The 27,991-nt window shown below is 33.9% G+C and overlaps 1 pseudogene; it reads left to right on the top strand.

Annotated features, from left to right (window-relative positions):
• Positions 1-280: 280 nt before the first annotated feature.
• On the top strand, positions 281-26,354 carry LOC120135697 (annotated as a pseudogene).
• Positions 26,355-27,991: the final 1,637 nt, after the last annotated feature.

Raw genomic sequence — 27,991 nt, 5'->3', positions numbered from 1 at the left:
GGGTGGAGAATATGAAGCTCTTCCAAATTTAGCCTATCTTCTAACCCATTTTCATCACCTTACTCTTCACCATCATCCTCCATCGAGTGAAGGTTGAGTAAAGGGCGAGAAGTCCTGTCCGGTGTGGTCTCCCTGGGCCTCAACCACGACCAAGACCACTGGCAGGCAACCGCAGGGTCCTCACTGTCACTCCCCCCTTCAAGTCAAAGATTTCTCTATTTACTGTCTTTTCGCTGAAAAAAAAGAGCACCAAATTCTAATATTTCTTTATCCCCAAATCATGGCCATTCTGGATATCCTAGATTCTCCGCAATCATCCGCTTCTTCTTCTTCCGATCCGCAACTGTCACGGAAATGCCAAGGCGTCCGAGTTTCCATCGACTCCTCAGCAGCAGCAGCAAAGTTTGAGGATGATGATCCCTCCTCCTTCAGGCCCTGGGATGATGCACGTGTTTTCTCCTCCTGCTGCCTGTGCCTGTACCACCTCACTTGGTTCCACTCCACCATCACATGTCCATGTGAAATCATCACTCTCGTCCTTATCACAATCATCATCATCGAAAGCAAGAAGTTGAAGCTGTTACAAAGAAAGATCAGCAGAAGGAGCACAAGGATCATGGTGCAGCTTCCTCCAAAAAGGGACTATCCGAAGAAGCTACGCTGAAGATTTTGAATCAGGTCTTTAGCATCACTGAATCAATGTTTCTTCTGCCACTTTTTGCTACTGTTTGTCTTCTTTATTCTTCTATTACTTGTGTTTATTCCTTCTTTGATTATTCTTCTTGAATTTCTTTGTGCTTTATTCTAAAATCTAATTCTAAGGTTAACCAAATGCTAAACTGATGTCTGTCAGCTTCTTCAGGAATTTTGTAACCATAGCTATTACACTATTACCGACTTTGTTATTGCGGCCTTCTCCTCTGTCTTGTTCCACTGTAATTTTTCTTTAATGTAAAACATCACAATCTATTTGACAAGTTGAATATTATTTTAGTGATTTGAACTTGGCCACTACGGATCATCTTATGATATTCATCAACAAGGATCCTGAAGGCTATGGTATTACTTTTTTCTATTATGGAGCAAAATGTTCTAGATTAGAACTAGTTTATTCACATTCATATCATTTAAACAGGAAGTCTCACCGGTTTGATCGCCTGTCTGGTTTTTAAAACGCTGATTTAGACTAAAATTGTTCTTTTTTTCCAATATAGTGCCAATATCCGTTGTTGCATCCTTTAAGAAGATTAAAGCCCTTGTAACCACTCATTCCCAGCTAGCCACTGTTCTGCGGAACTCATCAAAGCTTGTGAGTATTTTCCTTTTTCTCAGGTTTCATGTACTTACAGTTTCTTCTTAAGATTTTTTTTGTAGTTGCCTCATATCTCCTCAATGGCCTTGCTTCATTTCATAGTATACTTATATACGGGTAGTGAGTGTAGACGGAAAGAAAGTAAGACGCCTACATCGCCTTAATCAGATATGGAAGAGTTGCAAGTAGGTTTTGTTCTTCAATTTTCCCGCTTCATATTTCTTATGCAAGTTTATTATGTATCTGAAAAATTGAGGGAGGAAATACTACGGTGGTTTGGATATGTTCTTAGGCGATAATTGTCGGATGCGGTCAAGAGGGTAGAGTTGATTACAGTCGACGGTACCAGAAGGAGAGGACGACCAAGGCGGAAGTGGAAAGACTGCTTGAGATCTGATTTGGATATGCCCTTACCGAGGACATGACCTCTGATATAAAAATATGGAGACTTAAGACTAGGGTAGTCGAGTAGTGTGGGTCACATTCATAGGGTGTATCATCTCTGTCTTCTTTTAATGCATTTGTAGAAATTTTCATGACTTCTACTTTTTATACTTTTCTGTAATTGGAATTTATGAAGGCTTAGAACTAGGGTAGCGGAGTAGTGTTGCCTTAGTTTAAGTTTTAACCCATTTGACTTTATTCATTCTCGTAACTTGCTATCGTTGACTTCTGCGTATTATTTTCTTCATGTTTCCTCTTTTTAAATTTAGTCGGGTCTTACGTTTCTGTCTATATGCAGAGATTTTTACGCAGAGATTTATTTGCAGGGATTACTTCCTATTACAAACGCACATATAAAGACTGCATATGAAAACTGTTCAACTATTTATTTATTTATTTATACATGCATTGCATTTTATCTTTATTTTTAATTCTCTGATTGCCGGAGGTCTTCCACGGAAGCTGCTCTCAACCTGACGTTGGGAGCAGCCTACTACCCTACCTCCTCCTTATCCCATTGCATATGAGAATAAAGTTTTGTTGTTGTTGTTGTCATGTAAATGTCATGTTTGTCTTTCTAGCTAGGCAGCATCTTAAAATATTGCATGAGAATTTTGCATATTTTTATAGCTTACATTATATTCATCAAATTAAATATACGAATGTCTTTACAAATTCCTTTCAAATTCTTTTGATTTATAGTCTCGTATAATTGTTGCTGAAAATTTGCCTGAGGATCGGTCATCAGAATCTCACGAAGATTTTCTCTGCTATTGGGAGGTATAGAGACTATTACCTTTCTAGAGAAATACTAGGCAATTTTATATTAAAAACCTCAAATAAATAATTATTTTAAAAAATAGGGCCATTTAGAAATTATTTAAAAGAATAACCCCCAAATCGTCCAAATAGAACAACATCGCGGCCTGCAAACAGCGTGGTAAATCCTCGCAACTTTCAACACGCGAGATACGTTCGACATGGGTGGACTTTCTAAGTAAGCCAATAAAAGAATTGGATAAAATGACCTCACGCATTGCAAAGCACGAGGTAACATGAGAATCAAAATATCACGAGATTTATGAGAGAACTCACAACCTCCAACGCTCGAGGACCTTTCAAATTGAAATTAATAACAAATAAATAAAATAATAATTAATAATATTAATTATTAAATATAATAAATAATTAAAATATAATAATAAATAAATATAGTAATATAGTAATTAAAATAAATATTTTATAAATAATAATTATAATATATTTTGTAAATTTTGAAATAATGAAAAATTATATGTATAATATATTAAAAATATATTAAATATAATAAATAATAAAAAATATTATAATTATAATATATTTTGAAATTTATAAGATAAAAGCTGGTATTAAAGCAATCTCGCATCTTGCAAACCGCGAGGTACTGGAAACAAAATAAATTACGTGTGTTTTCAACGTAAATCGCATCTTGCAGGATGCAAGATATGTAAAACTGCGTTTCTCCGGATGCGAGAAGGCCTATAAATATGACCCTCCATTTCTAATCACCATCACACCCATCGGTTTCTTATCATCTAAATTGTCATATTATGACGGCGGGTTTATTAAGACATGATCGAAGTCACATATTTGATTATTGGAGGCGAAATGACGATATAAATTAATTAATATTTTTTTTATTTTTTTTTAATATTTATTTATTTGTTTTGTTTTGGTATTTAAATAATTTTTAATATTTTTTTTGTAGGGATATGAAAGTGTATTAAATTGTCATATAAATCGTGTGATAATGCCCGATGTAGATATTATTGACTATTAACATTTAGCGGGTTTCAGATATATCAATAGTATAACTGGTGACGGTGTGAAGTTGCATCCTCCACTTATAAATGCGTTGGTGGAAAGATGGAGACTGGAGATGCACACATTTCATTTACCGTGTGGGGAGGCAACTATTACCCTACAAGATGTTGCATTTCATCTTGGACTGCCTATTGATGGAGTAGTTATTACTGGTGTTGTCGGCGCCCCTAGAAACGTATGTGAGGCATTGCTCGGAATTGTTCCGCTTGATAATGAACGTGACGGTGGAAAAATAAAAATTAAATTTTTGGATGATAATTTTACGCACCTACCCCACGATGCGGAACATGTAGTGAATGAGGTAAATATAAATGTTTTTATTTTTGAATATTTATTAATATTGCAATTTATTTATTTATTATTTTGGAAATTAAGTAATTATATTATTTTATTAATTTTTTGCAGTGATTTGCTCATGCTCATATACTACGAGTTATTGGGGGATTTTAATGCCAAACAAATCCCGAAATAAGGTACATTTGATGTTGTTGAATCATTTTCAAAATTTGAGTGATTCAAGAAATATAAGTTGGGGGTCGGCAATTTTGACATTTTTGTTCCGGGAGCTTTGTAAAGCTATAAATCTGACGAAAAATGTCCTTGGAGGGTGTTTATTGTTGCTGCAGTCGTGGATCTGGATCCAAATGCCATTTTTATGTCTGATTGTTAAAAGTCCTCCCATATGAATTTTCGTTACTTAAGAGGTAAAAATAATTTTTATCTATTTTTTATAATATTACTAACAAATAATAATATTATATTATATTAATGATAGGTGGACTGATGAAACCTCTCATGACCACCTACCAACACATCAACGAGACTTTAAACTCTTGATCGATAAGTTTGGACATCATATAATAAAATATTTTCCTTCAACTTTAATTTAATTTATTTGAGGTTTTTAGCTAACAAAGTAATGTATTTTTAATTTTATAGTTCATGTGGACGCCTTACTGCGATGCTGCTTGTAATGTTCTAAATATCAAATTAGGGACTTTATTGAAAATATTTAAAAATTGAGGATTAAAGTGATTAATTGATAAAAGATGAGAAATGATTTGGATTAATGGTTTAGACTAAATTTTAACAAGGGATGATTAATAGGGCATTTTGGTCATTTGGAATAAAATGAATTTAAAATTCATGCTTTATAGGGTATTAAAGTAAAGAAATAAGGGAAAAGTGAGTTAGCTTAAGTAAACTCTTTTCTTCTTCTTTCTTTCACGTACATAGCTCCCTTCCATATCTAAAGGTGAGATTTCAATTTGCTAGTTTATTCTTTCGTTTTTGGTTGGTTTTTGAAGCATTAAGTATGATAGAAGCTTAAGGAAAGATTAAATGGGATCAAAACTAAGAGATGTATGAGATATTTGAGATTGAAGAAAATGGGGTTTTGAGTGTTATGTTAGAATATGAGTTTTTTTTACTGATGTTTATTAGTATTTTTGACTTGTCAAATACGAAAATACGAGATTAAAAGCATTGGATGGGATTAAGAACATGTTAGAAAAAGTGGTGTGATTCTTAGATTTAAATGTTCTTGGAAAATTTTAGACGTTTTAAAAAGCTAAATGAAGGAAAGTCAATATGGATAAGTAAATAAGAGTTTAATAGTATTTTTGAGTGTGAATATAAGGAAATTTGACCCCATTTGGGTAATAATCAGGTTGAAAATTGGAAAATCTGGGTATGGGTATCGGTACTGATAGAATAATACTGAAAGGGGAGTATTGATACTAGGAGGAAGGTATCAATACCATTGATAACAGAATGAAAAAATGGTATCGATACCGTAATAGAGTATCGGTACCATATTATAGTAGTATCGATACCATGGTAGGGGTATTGATACTGTTGAGCCAGAAATGTTAAGATAGGATGAGATTGTTATAGAAATGTAATAATATGTACTTTTGAGTATTATTTAAGTATAACTGTTTGGGAATATACTAATAATTGATACCGTACGTGTCTTTAATGGATGTTTGGGTAGATCAAAATCAAGCTCCCGAGTCAAGCAAAATGAAGGCAAAGGCCAAGTACCTGAGTAATCAGTTTGGCGTTTTGGATACATAGCGAGGCCAACCAGGTGAGTGCATTTATTATGTAAATTAAGAGTTATAAATAGATATTGTTAAAAATATATGTTGCAATTGTATATCAGTACTATGTGTACTACAGGCATTATGTGTGCAAATCCACTGAATTCATCATGAGTTGATGAATAACCGTACATGCACTATGTGTGCAAATCCACAAAATTCATCATTAGTTGATGAATAATTATACGATACTATGTGTGCAAATTCACAAAATTCATCATGAGTTGACGAATAACCGTACAGGCACTATGTGTGCAAATTCATGGAATTCATCATGAGTTGATGAATAACCTTACAAGCACTATGTGTGCAAATTTACAGAATTCATCATGAGTTAATGAATAACCGTACAGACACTATGTGTGCAAATCCACGAGATTCATCATTAGTTGATGAATAAACCTACAGGCACTATGTGTGCAAATTCACAGAATTTATCATGAGTTGATGAATAATCGTACAGGTACTATGTGTGCAAATTCACAGAATTCATCATGAGTTGATGAATAACCGTACAGGCACTATGTGTGCAAATCCACAAAATTCATCATGAGTTGATGAACAACCGTACAAGCACTATGTGTGCAAATCCATGTAATTCATCATTAGTTGATGAATAACCATACATGCACGATGTGTATAACCCACATAATTCATCATGAGTTGATGAACTACCGTATAGGCACTACGTGTGCATCTTAATAAATGAACATGAATAGGAAGTTGGTAAATTACCATGTTAGCACTAAGGGTGCAAATTTGTAAGGTTTATAATAAATTAAAAAGAGTTAATCGATATTAGAATTGTTATGCTATACTTATGCTTATAGGTTTGCTTATGGTTAAATATGACTCACTAAGAAATTACTTAACATGTGTTGATTTCACACGTAGGTTTTGATACAATCGAAGTAAGGAGATCATCGGACATGACCAAGCAAATGTCACTCGTCAGTAACAGTACGACATTTATGTCTACTTTTGATGTAGTTAGTTGGTATGCAATAAATTTAGTAAAAATGCTCTGAAAAACATTTTATTTAACCTGATGTAAAATGATGAAGTGTGAATATTTCTTTTTGTTATCTATTTAAGTTTAATGCATGTTTTATTATTAGTAAATTAAAATGTTTCATAAAAAGAAACAAAAATTTTACGGGTTTACAAATATGGAACTGTTTTAATAGTGATGTGACATATGTATCTCGTGTACGAAAAGGTATACGAGAGATGGGTGTTATATTTACTGGTATCAAAGTTATAGGTTTAGCCGATTCTCGGCTGAAATCTAGTGTTTTTTGATGTAAAAAGAGTTTACATGCTACTAAGATGTCAAGGTTACTGATAGGGTATAGAAAGAAAATGATAGATGTCTCTCCTTACTAATTTAAGTATATCTTTATGTATGTTATACTAGATGTCGGATTCTACGAATTTGAGAAGAGCGACTAGATGAGAAATTAGGGATGGATTGGGTAGTGAAAGTTCTGAAGAGAATAGTGAACATCCGATTCCGTCTGAGAACGCTAGTACACTGGTACCTCAGGGTATGCATGTTCTAGAGTTTGGAGCTTTTATGCAAGCTCTCGATGTTATTTTAACAAGGTTTCAACCTCATCCTCCTCGCCCTACTCCTCCAACACCGTGAATGTTAATCCCTAAGGAGTTAAGAAGTTTGGGAGCTCCTGAGTTTAGGGGAGAAGAAGGTGAAGGTCCGATGAACGCAAATTTATGGTTGAATGATTTTATGATGATGTTAGAAAGTTTACAGTGCTAAGATCATGAAAAATTGGGAGGAGCTGTATCGCTACTTCGAGGATCAGCTTAGGTGTGGTGGATAAATACGACCATGTATGCATCACCCGAACAAGTGAATTGGCAATTCTTCCAAGATGAGTTTAAGAACAAATATATCAGGGAGCTGTTTTTGAGGTCAATTCTGTTGAAGTTTCTTAACTTGAAACAAGGCGATCGAGTGGTGTATGAGTATGAGGCAAAATACAATAAGCTCAGCCGTTATGCTATGAGGTGGTTCCTAATGATAAAGCACGACGAGATTGGTTTATCGAGGGTTTGAGGCCTAAGTTGAAAGAGATGATGTTGGCCTTAAACTTTCCTAGCCTGCAAGAAGTTATTAACAAAGCTAAGGCTATTGAAAGAGCTCAAGAGGAAACTCTAGTAGCGGAACAGAGTATGTAGACGAGTAAAAAGATTGGAATGTCTTCATCTTCACACCATGCTAAGAGAGGCAAGGGCTCAGGTTCCCGATATACAGATAGAGTTGATTCTGCTGCAGCTTCTCAGAAAACTAAACAATCCCAATCTGTTGTTTTTAGCTCAGGTAGAGCTTATGGAGAAAGAAGTAATTAATGTCAGACCTAAGGCAGATTTCACCGGGGAACATGTAGAGTGCTTTCTGAGTCTTGTTTTGTTTTTGGAGAAACGAGTCATTATGCTTGGAACTGTCCATAATGGTCTGAGGATAAATCAGTGCAAACTGAGAGATCAATAACAACCGCTACTAGAAACAGAGGAAGAGAAAGATCATGCCTTCAATCTGAGGCTAGCCAAAGATGAGAGACTTGGGGAATGACCTGAATTTATAACATGAAGACCAGTAAGGATCGAGATTATCTGGATATCATAACAGGTATATTCCAACTTTTTGATAAGTCTGTTTTTGTTCTAGTTGACCCTGGTTCTACGCACTCATATATTAGTACAAAGTTAGTTAGAACTAGAGGAATTCCTTTAGAACCAATTTTTAATGAAATGGTAGCGGTAAACCTTATGGGTCATAGTGCAAGGGTAACACATGTGTGTAGGAAATGTCCGATTAAGATTCAAGGGGTTGTGTTTCTGGCCAACTTGATGGAGTTGCCTTTTGACGAGTTTGAAATCATTTTAGGCATGGAATGGTTGTCTCCACATCATGGTTGGGTGGATTATCACAAGAAGCGATTATTTTTGAAGGATACGGAAGTCTCTGAAATAGTAGTGATATGCGGAAAAGCGAAATCACCCTCCAATGTGATAGATACTCGAGTGCCGAAAGTGAGGTTACATGATATTCCCATAGTTAAGGAGTTTCTCGAGGTATTTCCGGAAGAGTTACCGGGTTTACTCCATATCGTGAAGTAGAATTCAGGATTGTGGTTTACATGGGCACCAAACCTATTTTTATGGCTCCGTATGAAATGGCTCCAAAGGAGTTAAGGGAATTAGAAGAACAGTTTCAAGAGCTACTTGATAAAGGATTTATCAGACCCAGTGTTTCTCCTTAGGGAGCACCTGTGCTATTTGTGAAAATGAAGGATGGGTCTATACGGTTATGTATTGACTATCGTCAATTAAACAAAGTAACAATAAAGAACAAATATCCTATTTCGAGGATTGATGACTTGTTTGATCAATTGAATAGCGTAACAATATTCTCTAAGATAGATCTGAGGTCGGGGTACCATCAGTTAAAGATAAAAAATGAGGATATTCCCAAGGTAGCTTTTCGGACTTGGTACATACACTTTGAATTTGTGGTAATGCCGTTTGGATTGAATAATGCTCCTGCAACATTTATGGACTTAATGAACAGAGTATTACAACCGTACTTGGATCAATTCGTGGTAGTATTTATAGATGATATTTTGGTCTATTCCAAGTCAAGGGAGGAACATGATGCTCATCTTCGAGTGGTTCTTTAGATACTTCGTGAAAAGAAGTTGCATACAAAACTGTCCAAATGTGAATTTTCGTTATCTAAGATTGCTTTCCTTGGTCATATAGTCTACAGAAGGCATAAGAGTAGATCCCAAAAAGATTCAAGCCATAGTGGATTGGCAATCCCCAAAGAATATTTCTGAAGTTTGAAGTTTATTGGGGCTTGCTGGGTATTATAGACGATTTGTGAAGAACTTCTCAATGTTAGCTCTGTCGCTAACTAAGTATTTACGAAAAAATATGCCTTTTGTTTGGATGAAAAAATTCCAAGAAAGTTTCGAATTGCTAAAGAGAATAGTAACAGAGGCCCCAATGCTTGTACAACATGGGTCATGTAAGGATTATGTCTTTTTCAGTGATGCATCCCATAATGGATTGGGATATGTGCTGATACAAGAGGGGAAAGTTGTGGCTTATCCCTCAAGACAGCTGAAGAATCATGAGAGGAATTACCCAACATATGATTTGGAATTGGCAGCCGTAGTGTTTGCTTTGAAAATTTGGCACCATTATCTGTACGTTGAGCATTGCCATGTTTACACAGATCACAAGAGTTTAAAGTACTTGCTGACTCAGAAAGAGTTGAATTTGAGATAGAGAAGATGGATTGAGCTCTTAAAAGATTATGAGTTGGTTATTGAATATCATCCGGGAAATGTGGTAGCCGATGTGCTAAGTCAAAAGACTTTTACAACTTTAAGGGCTTTAGATGCACGTATGTCTTTAAAGAAAAATGGTGCTTTGATTGCTGAATTAAAGTTAAAGCCGATGATTTTTGGATCGGGTAAAAGAGCTGCAAGGTCGAGATGAGAATTGCTTGATGAGATTGGCGTAATTCAAAAAAGAAGAGGCCAAAGATTTCGAAATGAGGGATAATGGATGTTTATATTACAGTGAAAGACTTTGCATTCCTGATGATGAGGAATTGAGGAAAGATATTCATTGCGAGGCACATTATAGCCCTTTGACGATGCACCCAGGTGAGAATAAGATGTATCATGACTTGAAGAGTCATTACTGGTGGCCTGGTATAAAAAGAACTGTAACGGAGTTTGTGTCAAAATGTTTAACATGTCAGCAAGTGAAAGCTGAACATCAAGTGCCTTCCGGATTACTTCAACCAATATCTATCCCTGAATGAAAGTGGGAGTGAGTTACAATGGATTTTGTTTCAGGGCTACCTTTGTCACCAGGTAAAAAGGACTCGATATGGGTAATAGTGGACAGATTGACCAACATGACTCATTTTATTCCAGTTTGAGTAAACTACTCGATGGATAAATATACGAAGTTGTATATAAAAGAGATAGTTAGACTGCATGGATTACCGATATAGATAGTGTCCGATCGAGACCCAAGGTTTACTTCAAGAGTCTAAAATTCTTTGCATGAGGCATTGGGTACTAAATTAAACTTTAGTACAACTTTTCATCCACAGACAGATGGGAAGTCAGAGCGAACTATTCAGATACTAGAGGATATTATAAGGGCATGTGTGATTGAGTTTATGGGATCATGGGAAATGTATTTGCCTTTAGTCAAATTTGAGTATAACAATAGTTACCAATCAAGTAGTAAGATGACCCCCGTTTGAAGCTTTGTATGAGAGAAAGTGCAGAACACCATTAAATTAGTTTCAACTAAAAGATCGAGACCTAGTTGGCCCGGATTTGATGAAAGAAATGGAGGAAAAAGTGAAAATTATCTAAAGCAACCTAAAAATAGCCTCCGATCGCCAGAATTCTTATGCCAATTTGAAAAGAAAGGAAATCGAATTTCAAGAGAGAGACAAAGTATTTTTGAAAGTATTGCCTTGGAAAAAGGTATTAAGTTTTGGGCAAAAATGAAAGTTGAGTATGAGATTCATTGGGCCTTATGAGATCTTGAAAAGGGTCAGACCAGTAGCTTATTAGTTAGCTTTACCTCCGGATATGGACAAGATCCATAATGCTTTTCACGTATTGATGCTTAGGAGGTACAGATCAGATCCATCTCATGTTATCACTCCTAAAGAAATAGAGATCCAACCAGATTTAACTTATGAGGAGGAACTAGTACGGATTTTAGCTAAGGAAACCAAGGAATTGCATAACAAAAGGATTCAGTTGGTTAAAGTGCTTTGGTAGAATCATAAAGTAGAAGAAGCTAATTGGGAAAGAGAGGAGGATATGAGAAAGTAGTTTCCACACCTCTTCATTTCAGGTACTTCCTTAAATTCAAGGATGAATTTTCTTAAGGGGAGAATTGTAATGTCTCAAATATTGAATTAGGGACTTCATTGAAAAGATTTAAAAATTGAGGATTAAAGTGATTAAATGATAAAAGATGAGAAATGATTTAGATTAGTGGTTTAGACTAAATTGTAACAAGAGATGATTAAAAGGGTATTTCGGTCATTTAGAATAAAATAAACTTAAAATTCATGCTTTATAAGGTATTAAAGTAAAGAAACAAGGGAAAAGTGAGTTAGCTTAAGTCAACTTTCTTCTTCTTCTTTCTTTCACGCAGATAGCTCTCCTCCATAGCTAAAGGTGAGATTTCAATTTGCTAGTTCATTCTTTCATTTTTGGTTGGTTTTTAAAGCATTAAGTTTGATAGAAGCTTAAGAAAGGATTAAATGGGATCAAAACTAAGAGATGGATGAAATATTTGAGATTGAAGAAAATAGGTTTTTGAGTGTTATGTTAGAATATGAGTTTTTACTGATGTTTATTAGTATTTTTGACTTTTCAAATACGTAATTAGGAGATTAAAAGCATTGGATAGGATTAAGAACATGTTAGAAAAAGTGGTGTGATTCTTAGATTTAAATGTTCTTCGAAGAATTTAGATGTTTTAAGAAGCTAAATGAAGGAAAGTCAGTATAGATAAGTAAAGAAGAGTTTAATAGTATTTTTGAGTGGGAATATAAGGAAATTTGACCCCATTTGGGTAATAATCGGGTTGAAAATTGGAAAATATGGGTATGAGTATCGATACTGATAGAATAGTACCGATACTATAGGGTTAATATGGGAAATAACAGCTGTGTAGTATCAATACTGATGTAATTAGTATCAATACCGAAAGAGGAATATTGATACTGGGAGGAAGGTACCAATACCATTGATAACAAAATGAAAAAATGGTATCGGTACCGTAATAGAGTATCAGTACCATAATATAGTAGTATTGATACCATGGTAGGGGTATCAATACTATTGAGCCATAAATATTAAAATAGGATGAGATTGTTATAGAAATTTAATAATGTAACACTTATCTCCCGTATACCTTTTCGTGCACAAGATATAAATGTCACATCACTTTTAAAATAAATTTTCCTTTGGAAACCCTTAAAATTTGTCTTGAAATTTAAAACTAAAAACATTTTTATACAACAGGGAAACAATCGTTGAAACCTATTTCCCAAAGTTATAACGTTAAATACCTTCTAGAGCAATTTTTCTTAATTTCGATTACATGCCAGTAAGTTTTTAAAATACCATGATTGTCCTACTGTTACTGATGAGAGTCAACCTTAGATTGATGATAGCTGCTCCTGCTCCCATTACTCGACTAGTCTTTGCTGTTACCTACGCGTGAAATCAACACACGTTAAGTATAAACTTAGTGAGGTATAATATTGTAAAGAATCTGCATTTTATACATAAGTATCTCATGACTATTTAATGACGAACTAAATCACATACTCCATAATGATCAAATAAAATCCTTCTCAGTTAAACCAGATTTTTCTTTCATACAATCATCGAAATCATTTTTAGTAGTCCCAACATACCTATTATTCTGTATATTTTTCCCAATTATTCTTTATTTGCCCTATGTATGTTAAATGAGAAAGTAATGTACATGTATTGCACCATAGTGCCAAATGGTCCTTGGTCTTTTATAATGATCACGAGTGACACTTTATATACCATTAATATACAACTATGCATTTTCATTTGTGGCATCATTTCATGCCAATTATGCACTGTTATACATTTTCATTTACGATATCTTTTCATGCTAATTATTCACTATTCTTCATCTAACTTGTATTAGTGGCACCTTTTTGCCAAATTGCACCATTGAGCATTAGTCTTTTATCCTAAAGGCATTTAACCTTTCTTCTAACTTGCATTATTGACACCTTTATGCCAAATACATTATTAGACATTAGTCTTTTATTTTAGAATAGTTTTTACTCTAATAATTATCCATAATACCAATTAACTCTTTCGATTCACTATAAACTCTATAGTTTGCACATGTATTGCCAATACGGTAATTCACAAACTTATTATAATTTACGTGGGTTGCACACCCACTAACAATATGAAAATTCATAAACTTATTATGAATTTCTTATTTTTGCACATACACAATATGCCTAAACGGAAATTCATAAACTTATTATGAATTTCTTAATATTGCACACAAAGTGCCCATACATAAATTCAGAAACTTATTATGAATTTTTTAGCTTTGCACACAAAATGCCCATGCGGATATTCATAAACTTATTATGAATTTCTTAGCTTTACACAAAAAGTGCCCATATGAAAATTCATAAACTTATTATGAATTTCTTAGTTTTGGACACAAAGTGTCTATACGGAAATTCATAAACTTATTATGAATTTATTAGTTTTGCACACAAAGTGCCCATACAGAAATTCAAAAACTTATTATGAATTTCTTAGCTTTGCACACAAAGTCCCATATGGAAATTCATAAACTTATTATGAATTTCTTAGCTTTGCACACAAAGTGCCCATACGAAAATTCATAAACTTATTATGAATTTCTTAGTTTTGCACAAAAAGTGGCCATACGAAAATTCATAAACTTTTTATGAATCTCTTAGTTTTGCACACAAAGTGCCCATACGGAAATTCATAAACTTATTATGAATTTCTTAGTTTTGCACACAAAGTGCTCATACGAAAATTCATAAACTTATTACGAATTTCTTAGTTTTGCACGCATAGTGCCATTTGGTAATCACCATACATATATTAAGAAACATGCATCTATAACTATCATAACATATAAATACATAATAAATGTATTCACCCGGCTTGCCTCACTGTTATATCCAAAAAGCAAATCTGACTACTCAACTACTTTATCTTTGCCTTTCGTTTTTCTAGGCTCGAGAGTTTGATTACGATCTACATAAGTATCCATTAAAGACATATATCATACTAAATGTTAGTATATTCCCTAACATTATACTTTAATAATATTCACAAGTACTATTATTTAAATTTCATAGCTATTTCAGCTTATCTTTTAATTTATGTCTCAATAGTATTGATACCCCTACCATGTTATCGATACTTATATAATGTGGTATCAATACTCCCTTACAGTATCGATACCATTTATGCATTCTGTAATAAATGGTATCGATACCACCTCTCAGTATCGATACCACCTCTCAGTATCGATACTAATTGCATCAGTATCGATACTGTTCAGCTAATTCTTCCAATTTTAAGCCTTTAGTATCGGTACTGATACCCTTACCCAATTTTTTCATTTTTCAGCCCCATTCTTACCTAAATTTGGCCAATTTTCCTTATGTTTACTCCCAACAATACTATTAAATTATTCTTTACTTATCCATACTAACTTTCCTTCATTTAGCTTATTACAACATCTAAAATCTTCCAAGAACATTTCCATCTAAGAATCATACCACTTTTTCTAACATGTTTTAATCCCAACCAATGCTTCTAATCTCTTATTTACTTCTTTGACAAGTCAAGTATACTAGTAAACATCAATAAAAACTCATATTCTAACATATCATTCAAAAACTCATTTTCTTAAATCTCAATTATTTCATCCATCTCTTAGTTTTAATCTTATTTCATCATTCCTTAACCCTCTATGATGCTTAATATTTCAAAAACAAACCAAAAAATGAAAGGAAAAACTTGTCACATGGAACTTTACCTTTGGCTATGGAGGAGAGCTCTTCCACGAGAAAGAAGGAGAGAAAATAACTAGGGTTTCCCCCCTTTTCCATACTTTAATACCTTATTAAAATGAATATTAAATTTATTTCCCTTTAAAGGACCAAAATACCCTTTTTACTCATCTATTGTTACAACTTAGTCTCAAACACTATTTTAAATCATTTTCACATCTTTTATCATTTATTCAAATAAATCCTCAAATTTTAAATCTTTTCAATAAAGTCACTGACATGATATTTAGGGTATTACAAATAATATGTACTTTTGAGTATTGTTTAAGTATAATTGTTAGGGAATATACTAATAATTGATATTGTACATGTCTTTAATGGATGCTTGGGTAGATCGAAATTAAGCTCCCGAGTCAAGCAAAATGAAAGGTAAAGGCCAAGTACCTGAGTACTCAGTTTAGCGTTTTGGATACATAGCGAGGCCAGCCAGGTGAGTGCATTTATTATGTACATTAAGAGTTATAAATAGATATTTTTAAAAATATATGTTGTAATGGTATAGCATTACAATGTGTACTATAGGCATTATGTGTGCAAATCCACAAAATTCATTATGAGTTGAAGAATAACTGTAGAGGCACTATGTGTACAAATCAATGGAATTCATCATTAGTTGATGAATAAACGTACAAGCACTATTTATGCAAATTCACGAAATTCATCACGAGTTGATGAATAATCGTATAGGCACTATGTCTGCAAATTCACGAAATTCATCATGAGTTGATGAATAACCTACAGGCACTATGTATGCAAATCCATGGAATTCATCATTAGTTGATGAATAAACATACATGCACTATGTGCAAATTCACGGAATTCATCATGTGTTGATGAATAACCATACAGACACTATGTCCGCAAATTCACGAAATTCATCATGAGTTGATGAATAACCGTATAGGCACTATGTGTGCAAATCCATGGAATTCATCATGAGTTGATGAATAACCGTACAAACACTATGTGTGCAAATCCACGAAATTCATCAATAGTTGATGAATAACCATATAGGCACGATGTGTACAACGCACATAATTCATCATGAGTTGATGAACTACCGTATAGGCACTACGTGTGCATCTTAATAAATGAACATCAATAAGAAGTTGGTAAATTACCATGTTAGCACTAAGGGTGCAAATTTGTAAGGTTTATACTAAATTAAAAAGAGTTAATCAATATTAGAATTGTTATGCTATACTTATGCTTATAAGTTTGCTTATGGTTAAGTATGTCTCACTACGAAATTACTTAACGTGTGTTGATTTCACACGTAGGTTTTGATATAATTGATGTAAGGAGATCATCGAACATCACCAAGCAAGTGTCGCATTGTCATTAATAGTACGACATTTATGTCTACTTTTGATGTAGTTAGTTGGCATGTAATAAATTTAGTAAAAACACTCTGAAAAACATTTTATTTAACCTGATGTAAAATGATGAAGTGTGAACATTTCTTTTTGTTATCTATTTAAGTTTAATGCATGTTTTATTATTAGTAAATTAAAATGTTTTATAAAAAGAAACAAAATATTTACGGGTTTACAAATGTGGAACTTTTTTAACAGTGATGTGATATCTGTATCTTGTGTACAAAAAGGTATACGGAAGATGGGTGTTACACTTCTATTGACGACTGTATACCGCATGAGATTCGGGTGACTAATGCACTCGTGTACGTCGTGTATGTCCCACTGATCTTGTATGAGATAGTCGAGTGACATCCTACTGAGCGCGTCATTCGACAATTTAATTGTATCCAATTGGTTCCATCACATCCACCCTGCTTGGATGAGTTGCATCGATTGACACGATAAGAGAAGACTGGTAGTAATTGGGTGAACCATCATACGATAGATCCAATCGAGTGGATCCGAAGATTCGAGAGGACGCCCATGACTCAACCCATCTTCGACCACATCGTGGTATACGACTATATGACGTGGTTCAAAGAAGATGGAATACCACATATATTGACCGAAGAGGAGCGAGCACTAGAATTATATGTTTCTCCACAGATTCACCAATAGACGGGGTGGTAACGTGGGGGGAGTCAAGCCAGAGAAAAAGAAAGTAACAAGGTGCATCATTCTTATCGGCAACAACATAGGGACCTTCTCAGACATCGCTGACACACTCTGACCCTGTCTTTACCTACTCAACTCATTCATAATTTCAGCAAATGAGGCAGTTGTCAGAAGGTTTCCTCACCAATGTCTTTGACAGTTGAATTCACCACCAACACAATTGGCTGCTAACTTTGGATCTGATATTGTCGAGCAGACACCACCTCAGAGGATATTCTAAATCAGTCCCGGTTCCAGTGAAAATGGTGGATCGATTCCATATACAGATGCCAATCCTGATGATGATGCTGCTTAAGAGGAAGAGGAGTTACATTTACGTTCGCATCAGACTCGTTGTCCACCATGATGCAGAACTGGTGAACATAGAAATTATTAACTCTTATTTATTTCGTTATTCAAAATTGAAATATTTGTACTGAACTATTTTATTTTTAGTTAATTAAAAATATTTTCTGTTAATTGATCAATGCAGTTTATCGACAATTTTTACTTTAATCGAACCATTTTGAGTTATGCGAACTCTTTTCCATTAATTGAATCATTTTGGTTATATACAAATGATATTTTGTGTTATTTTTCTAATAGATTAATAAAAATAGGTTTATGAATTACATTCTTCCATAATGGAACTTGCACCCTGCAACCCGCGATATCAACAGTCACGTCAGCAGAACATCGTGGCTTACAGCCCACGACATTCCTTCGAATAAAAGAAATACAAAAGAAGTTAATGGTAACAACTCAGAAAATGTCGACCAGAGAAAGCCTTGTTGCTTTGGTATATTACGATGGTGAAATGACCAGTGATGCATCTCTCGGCATCGTGTTTCATTCCACACATACTGTGATAATAACGCTACCAAGGGCGTTAACGTATAACAAGTTGATGAAGGAAGTGAAGAAAAATGTCCCACATGCTCGTGGTACAAAATTATTACCCTTAAAGTATCGACTACCGATGTCGTTAGAACCATTAATGTACACGATATACACTATTAAGGATAATGGTGATGTGCAGTTGATGGTCGATGCTCACTTGAATTATTCATTTGGAGGGCCAATGGAGTTGTATGCATTGTTTTCTGATGCTGATGATGGTACCACTGTGCCAAGTTGGAGATAAACGGAGTTTGACTTTGATCCAGCTGTTCACAGTTCGATGGTAAATTTGAGAAACAACTTCAATTTATTAAGCACACGATACACATAATGATTTAGGTGCATCATCGTCTTCGATGCCAAGGCATTCTCGCGTTGCTAGATTTGAGCTTGACTTGAACATGGCACCAACGCCTATTTTCAAGCACAATACATATAGTACGCATGAACCTGTATCATTTTATGAACACACCAATTGATGGTCAGACCATGAAACATTTAATCTATTCGATGATTTCTCATCTGGAAGATATTCAACATATACCTCTTCTACGAATAACGTCTCAACATATATGGGGAGACATTCTTTACTGGTGTGCGTGACTTTAATCTTGGGGAACTTGTTCGTGAGTGGTCTCCTGATCGACAAACAACTGCAGCAACGAATGACTTTGATTTAAATGAGGCTAAAATATTCCACTTTGAGGGGATCATTTTGACAAAGAATCGGTAAGGGAGCTCAGCCCCGATGGTGATGAGTTAGGCCCATTTTATGAAGAACCATAAGACCTTGACATGCCACCAGAAGTAGAAGGCAACGAAGAATATGGCATGGTTACAATGGTTCCACATAATATCACGCCTATTTCTTATTACCATCCACCATCGCACTTTAAAAAAATTGATATGGAAGCATTCAAAGCTCTGGAATTTTCCTAATTCCCACACATTGAGCAATACAATCAGCATAATAATGGTGATCTCTATGTTGAAATGGTTTTCAGGTTAATATAATGTTTTAATTTTTATTATTTATTTTGATTTATTTATTTGGTAAGTTGACAATTTTATTTACTCTGTTTACGAATGAGTTTTAGGATAAAAGAACAAGTTGTGGCTGCAATCAAGAACTACAACATACGTCGTTATGTCACGTCAATTGTGAAAAAACTGATACGGATAAGTATATCGCTGAATGTCTCCACAAGAAGCAGGGATGTAATTGGAGGGTTCGTGTATCATGGTTGAAGACGATGAATAACCGTTGAAAACTCACAAAATACGTCCAACCACATACATGCACCACCAACATCCTGAATTAAGATCATCGTAACTTGGATGTGCACGTGCTTTGTGAAGCCTTCATTTTGCAGCTCAAAGCAAATTCACTTATTACGGTTGTAACCTATATTACTTCAGTTACATCGCTATACGGGTACACAACTGACTACCACAAAGCATGGTATGCAAGGTATTGGGCCCAACAAAAATTATTCGGCCAATGGGAGGAATCATACAATGAATTGTGGCCATGGCTTAAACTGATGAAGAAATACATTCTGGGAACAATTGTGAAATTGGAAACAATCATAGCGTATGAAAATAATCATGTCATACAAGGTGTCTTCCAATTCTACGGGCTCTTTTGGACTTTTTCACAATGCATTAATGCATTCCGACACTGCAAACAGATGGTTCAAATCGACGACACTTGGCTATATGGTCGATACACTCAAATAATGTTATTAGCAGTTGCACAAGATGGAAATAAAAAAACTATTCCCATCACCTTCGCAATTGTCGAAAATGAAGGTATCGACTATTGGGAATTCTTCCTTACGAACTAACAAACTTATGTTCTATCACATGTAATGCAGGATAGAGATGATGAGATTTGTCTTATCTCTAACAGAGGCGTTGATATCAAAATACACACTCTAGTGTATGGGTCCGTCTTGCCAACCCCCAATATTTATCATCGGTATTGTTTACGGCATATTGCCACAAACTATTTGAAGAAGTTCAAGAGTGAAGATGAGCACCTAATGGTTTTTTGAATGAGTACGCCTTTCACCCTTTTCGGTTTACCATATATTTACAAAAATTATTTCAAATTAATTATTCCATTTTTATTGATAGGTAACACACAATCCATATGTGAGTCTGAGGACCTGTTGCAGGAACTGAGACACATGAATTCTAATGGCTACAAGTACCTTGCTAGAATCCTAAAGGAGAAATGACTTCGATTATTTGATGGGGGTATACGGTATAGTCACATGACAACGAACTTGGCTGAGGCAATAAATTCATCACTAAAGGGAGTGCGCCATTTGCCTATCATATCCATTTTAAAAGTGACATATTGTCGATTGAAAACCTTTTTCGCAACCTTGGTAAGGCAAGAAATTGACTGGATGGTAGGTGGCCACCAAATCCACCCAAACCTCCTTATAAAATTGCAAACATTCATCAACATTCCAACGCGATGAGAGTCATATGCTTCTCTCGTAAAATATCATTATTCTGTGTATCAGAATTTGCGAGGCCATTGGAAGGCATACCACAACACATACATGGTTAATTTACGAGAAAAAACATGCGACTGCAGATTCTTCCAAACTTTCAAATACCCGTGCGTGCACACCATTGCTGCTACTTCTTCTATTCGGTTACTTTACATAAATTCATTGATCGAGTTTACTTACTCGAAACTATATTCAAGGTTTATGAATATGAGTTCCCTCCAATTGGAAATGAATGACATCCAGAACCTACAATATGGCCAGATTATGCACTACGACGAAAAAATAAGGTCGTCCAAGGTCAACACAGATTTTTTGTGATGAGGTTTTGGTCGAACATCAAGAAAGAACATGACAACCGAAATTATGCTCTATATGTCAGAATCCCGGACACACGAAGAACAAATGTCCTAATTGCTCAGGCCCATGTATCAATTAAATGGGGTTTTTATATTATTTCTTTTTTAATTAACAACAAATATTACTTAGTTTTCAATTTCTTTTGATTTCTTCATTCACCAAATCATGCATTCTAACATTTTCCAACACGGTTTTACCCCCATTAAAATATTTCGTATGTGGCCAAATGTGTAACACCCATCTCCCGTATACTTTTCGTACACGAGATACAAGTGTCACATCATTTTTTTAAAACAGTTTCTCATTTGAAGACTCATAAAAAATTTTGATTTCTTAAAACATAACATTTTTAGGGTAAAGCAAAACACTGATTGTAATATATTAGAAAGTTCTATTTAATTAAAAATTCAGAGCATTATTAGTACTTTAATTACATGCCAAATATGTTTTCCAAAATAAATTGAATTATCCTATTGTCACTGACGAGTCAACCTTAATTGATGATCACCGCTGCTACAACTGCACTCCTTACTCAGTTAATCTCTACCTTTACCTACGCGTGAAATCAACACATGTTAAATATGTACTTAGTGAGACATAATATTGTAAAGAAACAATAATGTATACTTAAGCATATCATGGTTATTTGATTTTGAACTAATTCGTATAATCCATAAGGATTAGATAAATCCCTATTATTGAAACCAAACTTCTTTCATATTATTATCATAAACATCCTTAGTATGTCCAACATACTTTTTTCTGTACATTTTCCCCATTTTTCTTTAGTAATTCATTAATTTCATTTATGGCATCCTTTCATGCCTTTAATGCATCCTTTCATGCATTTCATTTATTGCATCCTTTCATGCATTTCATTTATTGCATCATTTCATGCATTTTATTTATGGCATCTTTTCATGCCTTAATGCATCCTTTCAAGCATTTCATTTATGGATTCGTTTTGGAGCAGTTCATACTCTAACATTCATTCATAATATTCTTTCTATACATATAATGATAACATATTAAATACTATAAAACATATATAACTTAAAACGTTCTATTTTACAATGTTATTAAAACCAGGCCGGACTGGCTGGTTCGACCGGTTGAACCGTGAACCGGTGGCTTGTTCGGTCCGATTAACTCCCAAAACCGGATGAGCACAGAACCGGAAGAATCGATAAAACTGGGGTGAACCGGCTGAAAATCGGTGTGAACCGCCGGTTCCTTTTTTTTCTTTTAAAAAAAAATTTAAACCAAACGACGTCATTTGTTAAACGAGCCGAGTCAAACTCGAGTACTACTGAGCTCGACTCGAACTCGAAAACTTTAAAAGTAAGCTCAACTCGACTCAAAAACTCACGAGCTAAAATTTATCAAGTTCAACTCAAACTCGAAATATAATATTGAAACTTGAACTCGAAAAGGCTCGAACTCAAAAAACTTTTAGAAGCTCGATTGAAGTCTGAAATTCGAGCTCAATTGAAGCGAAAGAATAGTTCACTCTGTGCTCACCAAAAGGCTCCATGATTTTGAATGTCAAATTACCTCTAGTATTTATAGAAGTCAGTTTGGATGCTCTTCTATGTTTCTTAGCCATTTGGGATTGCTTTTTTTTTTTAAAAATAAAACCAAACGACATCATTTGTTATTATTTTTTAGCCCCAAATTTATTTTTTGATTATAGTTATATAATTATATTTATTATTTAATATGTTTTACCTTAAATATTATGTTGTAGTTGATTTGAATCATTTTATTTCACTTGATTTTATGTTTTTTTAACTTATATATGTTATGACTTGTGATATTTTTATACCTTTTAATATTGTAAACTTAAAAAAAGTGTTATATATATAATAATATTGTTTTTAATATTATGTAAAACTTAAAAAATATTATTTTATATAAAATCCGGTTGAACCGCGGTTGAACCCGGTTGAACCAGTGAACCAATGAACCAGTACCTCCACCGGTTCAAGGTCCGATCCAGTTTTAAAAACATTTCTATTTTGAATCATTGTGAATCTTCTTCATCTCAAATAATTACAATAAATGTACTCACCTGATAGTCCCCGCTAATAAGATGTAGAGATGCCTGGTTAATATGCAACTTTATCTTTCCCCCTTTTCTTGTTAGATTCAAGAGCTTGGCTGTGATCTACACAAGCATCCATTAAAGACATATACCACATCAAATGTTAGTATATTCCCTAACATTTATGCTTTAATAATACTTAAAAGTACCATTATTTCAATTTCTATAACAATTTCAATCTATCTTATAGTTCCAGGCTCAATAGTATTGATACCCCTACCATGGTATTGATACTTCTATACTATGGTACTGATACCTTTCTCTTAGTATCGATACTACTATACTTTGGTACCGATACTCCCCTTCGGTATCGATACCATTTTGGCATTCTGTGATCCATGGTATCGATACTTCCCTTTGTTTAGTATCGATACCCTATCTGTATCGATACTACTTGCATAGGTACCGATATTGTTCGTCTCAGTACCGATACCATTACCCAGATTTACCATTTTTCAACTCAATTTTTACTTAATTTTCCCCTCTAATCTTTTACTTTTACCTCCAATAATACTATTAAACTCCTCTGTACTTAACCAAACTAACTTTACTTCATTTAGCCTCTTATAACATCTAAAATCACAGAACATCTCAACCCAAGAATCATATCACTTTTTCCAACATGTTTTTAATCATATCCAATGTTTCTAATCTCTTATTCACTCATTTGACAAAATTTTACTAATAAACCTCAATAAAAACTCATATATCAACATATCATTCAAAAACTCATTTCCTTAAATCTTATATAAAACATCCACTACTTAGTTTTAATCTTCTTTAATCCTTGATTAAGCTTACATATCAATTTATGTTACAAGAGCAACCCAAAATTTAAAGGAAGAACTAACTAATTGAAGTTTACCTTATGCTATGGAGAAGAGCTCAACCCACGTGAAGAAGAAGAGTAAGAGTAGAAATGGTTTAACTTTCCTCTTTTCCCCATTTAAAATCCCTAATAAGGAATATATTTAAGTTCATTTTCGCTATTAAAAGACCAAAGTGCCCTCTTAATTTATCTATTGTTACAAATTAGTCTAACCACTATTCCAAATCATTTTCTCATATTTTACCACTTATTCAAATAAATCTTAAAATTTTAAATCTTTTCGATAAAGTCCCTGACTTGATATTTGGGGTATTACAAAATTAGCCTCAACATAAATATAAGTTGCAATATTATATCTATAAGCATATAAATTCTGAAATCACTCATATTTATATGCCAGAAATAACACTCCAATATGTCTATCAAACCATTTTTTTGTTTTTCTTTGACAAAACCATGATTTCTAACCATTTCAACGTCATTTTTACCCCTCTTAAAATGTCTCACATATGATGATATTATACTCACCTAAAAGATAAATTGCAACACTACGTGTTTATAATTAAAAATTAAAAAAAATCAAAATATATTTTTTTGGGTTATTACCTTGCGGTTTGCAATGCGCGAGATAATTGTTTTCAAAAAATTAATACCAACTTTTATCTTATAAATTTCAAAATATATTATTTATTATATTTAATAATTAATATTATTAATTAATATTATTATATTTATTTTTTATTAATTTCAATTTGAATGATCCTCACACGTTGCAGGTCGCGAGGTTTATCATAAATGTCGCGATATTTTGGTTCTCAGGCCACCTCACGCTTCGTAATGTGTGATGTCATTTTATTCAATTCTTTTATTAGCTTACCTGGAAAGTCCGCCCACGTCAGATGTATCTCGCATGTTAGAAGGTGCAAGAATTTAACACGCTATTTATAGGCTGCAAGATCGTCCTATATAACTATTTGGGGTTTATTTTTTCAAATTATTCACGGAGATTCATATTTCTTTAAATAATTATTTATTTGAAATTTTTAATATAAAATTACCGAAATTCTAAACTCTGGGCGGTGAGTTTTACTTAAGTATTTTTAATGTGTCCCTGTGGACCAAAATCTCTTGATATTTTCATTCTTAGCATGAAAACAATCCGTACCTGTCAGCCTCAACCCTCTGGTGGTGGGGTGTCTTCAGCATCTATGTCAGCAAAGAGTGATGGCATGCATTTTAATAACAAGGTAAACTTTCTCATCATGGGTATGCTGATTATTGTATTTATTTTGTATGAATTTTCCCCCTTTTTTCTGGCAAAATTCTAAGGAAATATATCATAAATTCTTATATTTATCCTAACTACCAAGTATCGACCATCGGAAGGTGCTTCAATTTTGTATTTTTTTTTACTTCTGTGGTTGCATGCATTTGTTGAATATTAATCTGTGGAGTTGGCTGGGAAAGCTGTAAGTACCCCAGTTTTCCTTCTGTAGTAATAACAAATGGACAAGTGTCTGATTTTGTAGGTTGCAGAGCTTAACGATGAGGGAAATTGGAGTGGCCTTAGGGTCTGTGTAATTCTTCCAAATACTGTGTAGCTTTTTGCTTCAATTATTTTGTCTGCTCTCTGCTTCTTTTCTCTACGCCTTCATTTTGTGCAACTCATTTTCTTTGAAGAATCTTAAGGGGTCAGTTTTTCTTTATTCACAAGGAAAGATAGTGGAATATATGCTATGTTTACCAGTAGAAACAAATTTTAATGTTATTTAGTGGATTGTTACCAGTTCCAGCACAACGCAAAAACCAAGAAGAAATCCAACTATACTAGTTGTTTCTTATATATCTTAGTTCATTATTGTCTTGCTAATTTCAATAAACTATTAAGCAATACTAGACCATTGGTCTGTATCTGTATTCTCTCATTTTAGTCAAAACCAGTTCTCGCAAGAGTGAAAAGGGCCATGATGGAGAAGTTCAGTGTGAAGAGGATGAAGTTTCTGTTACTGAGATGAATTCAAATGAGATACAACAAGAAGACCCTTCTCAGTTGTCTGATATTCATTCACATGGGAATCCTGTAGGTGCCAATTCGATTCTGATATTAAGTATATACTCAAAAGATTTCACCTACCAGTGAAATATTGAAATGGCCCCTTGACAATTATGAACATATGGTGCCATTCTTAAGTAACTAAGTTGCTGAACTAATGGATAGAATTGGAATTGGGATTTTGGATCTGTGCTTTTAAAATAATGGGCTTGTTCCACATGCTGATTTCTTGTTATTTTGAAGATACCTTAATGACATAACAGTGGATGGTCTGTTGTAGCATAAAGATTTAGTTGGACATTGTTACCTGTAAGTTTTTGGAGCTGAAAAGAAAGCTACAAAATCGTTAATACTGAACGAATATCTATGCTACAAAATCGTGCAACTTTGTGCAATGTTAAAAGGGGTAGGGAGGTGTGCTAAAAGTGGTGTAGGGTGGCAGACGGGTTTTGATCTGTGGCAAGTAGTTTTAGTTGAGTAGAATTACCTAAAGTAGGTAGTCGGGTGATATTTTTGTATGTGGGTATGGAAGATGCAAAAACATATGCATGTCTTATATATTCTTTTTTCTTTTTAATTTTTGGATGTTAGCTTTGATTGATGTTGTGAGTAGATGACAAATGCCCTATATTTAATGAGTGAATAGGCAATAATATTTTTCGATTTAATAATCTGTTTTGCTTTTTCTACGTGTGTTATGTTTGTTTGTATGTATGCATGCATGTGTATGTAGGCAGTAGTTTAGTTTATTTGTTAGCATTGGATTGGAGTTAAAGTGAATAGATAAACATGTTCCTGTCATGCTTCTTACCAAATTGCTAAGTTAAAAGCCAAATCATCAACAGGATAAAGTTAACTTCCCATCAATAGAATTTAAGGATGATAAGATGCAGCAAAGCAAATCTTTTATGGAATCAAATTGATATGAAAACAAAGCAAAGGTGGATTCAGGCATTATTAACTGTGACTGTGAGTGACAAAAAATAGAATTTAGTTATTTTTAAATAAAAGTAGTTGGGTGACTGAAACAAATTTATGAGAATAATTGGGTGACTAAATACATAATTTACGCTATTAACAAATAAGTTGCACAGGGTAAACTATCAACAAATAAATTGCACAGGACTCCAGGAGAGAAACAAAATCTTAAAGCTCAGACAAACTAAAAGAAACATGAGGCCACATTTACGCAAAACATGCACAATGTAGCATTTTCTCGTGTTTAAAAGGTAATGAAATGTAAATGAAATAACTATATTGTTGGTCAAAGAAAATGGAAGCAGCCGGCTGCTTGGAAAAATGGGGGGCTGCCCAATTTTTTATTATTTTGTAATAGGAATAATTATAAAATTTAGTCATTGAACTTTAGGGTATTAATAAGATTAGCCCTTACGTCTTAACTATAAATACCCTAGCTCATTTAGTTTCAAAATCATCTCAAAATCCCAAATCATTTATTTCTCTCAACACTAGAGAGTTTTCTTGTGAGTAGTGAGTGTTTTGTAAACACCTTTAAATTTTCTCTTTTAGTAAAAGATCTTTAGCAGTCCGGTGACGTAAGCAAATTGGTTGAACTCCGTTATCAATTTTGGGTATTATTTTTCCGTTTTTATTTCTCATTCTCACTAATCTGGTTATAGGGAAATTACTCGTTCTCGGTTTATTTCCCAACAACTGGTAATCAGAGCTTTTGGTTGTGAATTTTGTCAATTTTTTCCGAGGTT

Source organism: Hibiscus syriacus, unplaced genomic scaffold (genome assembly GCF_006381635.1).
Source record: "Hibiscus syriacus cultivar Baekdansim isolate YM2019G1 unplaced genomic scaffold, ASM638163v2 tig00110610_pilon, whole genome shotgun sequence".
Lineage (NCBI taxonomy): Eukaryota > Viridiplantae > Streptophyta > Magnoliopsida > Malvales > Malvaceae > Hibiscus > Hibiscus syriacus.
This window is presented reverse-complemented; position numbering and strand designations above follow the sequence as displayed.